This window comes from Lactuca sativa, chromosome 7, assembly GCF_002870075.4.
Source record: "Lactuca sativa cultivar Salinas chromosome 7, Lsat_Salinas_v11, whole genome shotgun sequence".
Lineage (NCBI taxonomy): Eukaryota > Viridiplantae > Streptophyta > Magnoliopsida > Asterales > Asteraceae > Lactuca > Lactuca sativa.
The window spans coordinates 39,047,776-39,051,478 of record NC_056629.2 but is presented as its reverse complement, the minus strand read 5'-3'; the positions used below and the strand labels follow the sequence as shown (position 1 = coordinate 39,051,478).

At 35.3% G+C, this 3,703-nt stretch overlaps 1 long non-coding RNA gene across 1 annotated transcript; it reads left to right on the top strand.

The window, feature by feature from the left end:
* Positions 1-366: 366 nt before the first annotated feature.
* LOC111880856 (uncharacterized) lies at positions 367-3,419 on the top strand. Its single transcript, XR_002846595.3, has 5 exons — positions 367-935; positions 1,028-1,201; positions 1,442-1,575; positions 1,645-1,736; positions 1,860-3,419. It is a non-coding gene; the product is annotated as an uncharacterized LOC111880856 (long non-coding RNA).
* Positions 3,420-3,703: the final 284 nt, after the last annotated feature.

Here is a 3,703-nt window from a genome sequence, read left to right as displayed (position 1 = left end):
CACCAAACCTTGAGTGAAATATTATCTCTTGCTTGTGTGTATATATCATCTGCAACGTGTCCCTTAGTATGGTACATGGCTTACGACTCACAATCAACACAAAACCCTAGGGCCTCATCTTTTGGGTCCTATTTAAAGGCTCTAACTCTACAGTTTCATCATTTTTCCCCCTTTTGCCACAATTTCTTTGGTGTTTGGAGAACTTATAGTCCAAAGGTGGTTTTGGTTAGTATTTTGGACCCATTCTTATATATATATATATATATATATATATATATATATATATATATATATATATATATATATATATATATATATATATATATATATATATATATATATATATATTAAAGGAGGATAGTTTTTAGGAATAGTGAACTTATCTGTTATTTGGCAAGAATGGCCCTTGGATATGTTATTTCTGTTTTTTTTTTATCTGGGTGTTTTATGGAAGTATTTACTTTCTTGTGTACACGTGTTGATCATCGTTTGGTTTATCCGCTTCCGGATCTTCCCACCGCCACAAAATATCTTTGGTCAACGTTATCTCTCTTTTCTTCCACAAACCTCCCATCGCTTTTTCGCCCCTGCTGTTTTTTGCATAGACCGATTATTAGTGGCTAGCAACTCGACATCGAGGGGATCGCGGTGCCTAAAGAAGTTGTCGTGTTCGCCGCCAGTGCAGTCGTCGGTGCCACCACGAAGCGCTTCAGAGAGCTGCGTTCACCTACCAGAAAAACGCTTCAGAGAGTTGTGTTTTACTTCAAAGAATCGATTCGGTGTCTGCTCATCGGATCTACTCGGAGCTTTCACACATGTAACTCGTATGAAATTATACAAGTGATTATAGCGTACAAGACGTCCTCCATCGTCTCACCGATTCCGGTGTTCTCCAGCTTCACCGCCAATCAGGCGATCCTTGATGCCTTCATAATGTAGATTATTCACATTCGTTTGGTGTTGGCATATTCATATACTTTTATTGAATTAACTTATCTGATTGCAAACGTTTTGTTGTTGTATGTAGCAAGGGGGCTAAGCGAGACTTTAGCACCACGATTCTTGAGCGAAAGAAGGCGGCGAATAGACTGACTGACTGGTCGTTGATGAAGGCATCAACAATGATAACTCCTTTGTTTCTCTTCATCCCGAGACCATGGAAAAGCTTCAACTCTTCAGAGGCGATACCATCCTGATCAAGGTATCTTAGGGTTTATACTTTATAGTTTATACTATCTTATAATCGTTTATTGAGTTCTCTAATACTTGAATATATTGTTTTCTGCTCTTCCTGAAAATTATTCTTTGCATTCTTCATTCAATCTAGGGTTTTTTTTATACAAGTTCGAGTCGACCTAATGAATCAGACCTTATTATTTCTCTCTAATCGAATTCAGTTCCAACTGATGCAATATATGGTTTTGCTTCTGATTCATGATAGGTTCCTTTCTCACCATCAATAAATTTCTGGTGGCACGCCAAGTGTTTGACATTTTGCTTCAGTGAAGTTCATCATATATTTTTATATGGACCCTTGACCGGATGACTAGCCTGTTCAGATACTGGTACTGGAAGGTATAAGCTTCCTTTCCAGCTTTCCTCTCACCTCACGTTCTCATTTTTTCAAAAAAATTTCCCTTACAGGATTTGAATGGTGAAGCAATCCGAGCTTTAAGAGCTACAAAGGTTTTAGCGGTTCCAAATGATGCACTCTATGGTTTTGCTTCTGATTTGTGGTAAGTCTTTGTGGATTCATTGGTTTTCCAAGACCATCGGTCTTCTTCCTCAGTTACACCGACTGAAAAACATTTGAAATCGAATTTGGGGATTTAAGTGAATATTGATTTCTTTATTTACAGATTCGAGCCAAAATTGATCGGCACCACCTGGGGTCGTAGGCTTTCTTTTCTTCCCTCCACTTACCCGATTTGTATCCATTTTTCCTGTCGGAGCCGTCATCTTGGGATACTTCATGTACTAAAAAGATCTCATAAAGCTCCTGTCAGCAGTCAATGCATTAAATGCTTACAATTAGGTCCGGGAGAGATTTCCTTCACAACTATAAAGGCCAGATTCCCATTTATAAAATATTTATTATGAAAAAAGTTAGATTTTCATGAAATTCATAACATTTATTGTAATTGTAGGTATCTGGGTAGTGTGACAATCTTTCAGGAAGCGTTGTGATTGTCTATGAAATCATAGCATTTGCTCTGCTGGGGTTAACAAAATCAAAAAGAAAATTGCTAGGTCCTATTGTTCTTGGATCCTGGATTCTATTCTTATTATGGAATCACATTTTCCTATTGTGTTCTCACTCAAGCTATTTAAAATTTTTTTGTTGCTTACGCAGAAGGGGTCGTGGAATCACTATGGTCGATTGATCAATATTTTGAGTTTGTTCTTATGCTTACGTTCAATACCCGATTGTGTTTTCGGGTACTTATTTGAATTGGAATCAGAATCTACTGAATGGTTTGATTGCTTTGATTGATCTTGCTGCTCATGCTACTGATCACACACAATCCGAATGACTCAAATTTCTTGATCTAAGAACATATAACAAACTAGAATTACTAAACTTCCCTTATTTACTGCCATACAAATTTTCTTGGAGTTACATGGGGTAGGTTGGGGGTAGAGAATGACAAACAAAGCATATAGAAATACCAAAATTATAATTAAATCTCTGTTACATGTGATAATTTATTTATTATTATATTTGATTTCAAAGCTGTAAATTTTTAAAGTACAAAACAAAAAAAAATTATCTTTTTATTCGTTTTCATAGAATCATACCTCTTTGTGTTGTAGTTGTTTCCCTGATTGTATATAACTTTCCCTAATTTTTTTTTTTGACGAATGTTTTTTTAATAAACGATATTTCAGCAACAACATTGGACTTCTCCTGCAATGGAATCAACATTACATGCAACAAATAAAACAAGCATTAAAAATGGCACCTCAGGTTGCTGATGTGTATTTTTCAAAAGCATTGCATGATGTCGATATACATGTGAAAACTTTCTTTTTAATTTTACATTTTGTTTCTATTAAGGTTTTGACTTATTTTTTTCCGCTCAAATTGTGGTTTGCTTTCATTCTTTTGTACCCTCATGTTAATACCGATGGCCATATTGTTTAAATGAGTGTCCATAATACATTTTCTCTTCAATTCTTAAACTACCCATTGAAATTTGGAGACCTTATAATGGTGTTATTGAAACATATAACATTTTACTTTAATTCTAATGTTAGGTGCATGATTTGATCATTCAAGGAAATGAAATCGAAGAAGACGATGGATGGATGGGGTAAGTATGAAGATGCTATTTCTGTATTTATTGTAGATTGCATTGTACTTTCATTTAAAACCACCTGGATATAAGATTGTATGTTCATTGTTTTCGAAAACCTATTCAAATATAGCATTGTACTTCTTTTGGTAGCATGATCTATCATTACATTTCCATTCATCTGATTGATGGAAAATTACACAGAATAGTAACATACTTTAATTTGGATACCAATTTGTGCAATGTACTTCATTATTTGTCTCAGAAAACGAACACATTATGCCCCGTGCAACGCGCGGGTAACCCCTCTAGTTGTCATAAAATGAAGCGAGTTTTGTCTTCCCATTTGTACCATGCTTGAAGTTTGTAACACTTTTGACTTTTGGAGTTGGTATTAGAGTTGATTA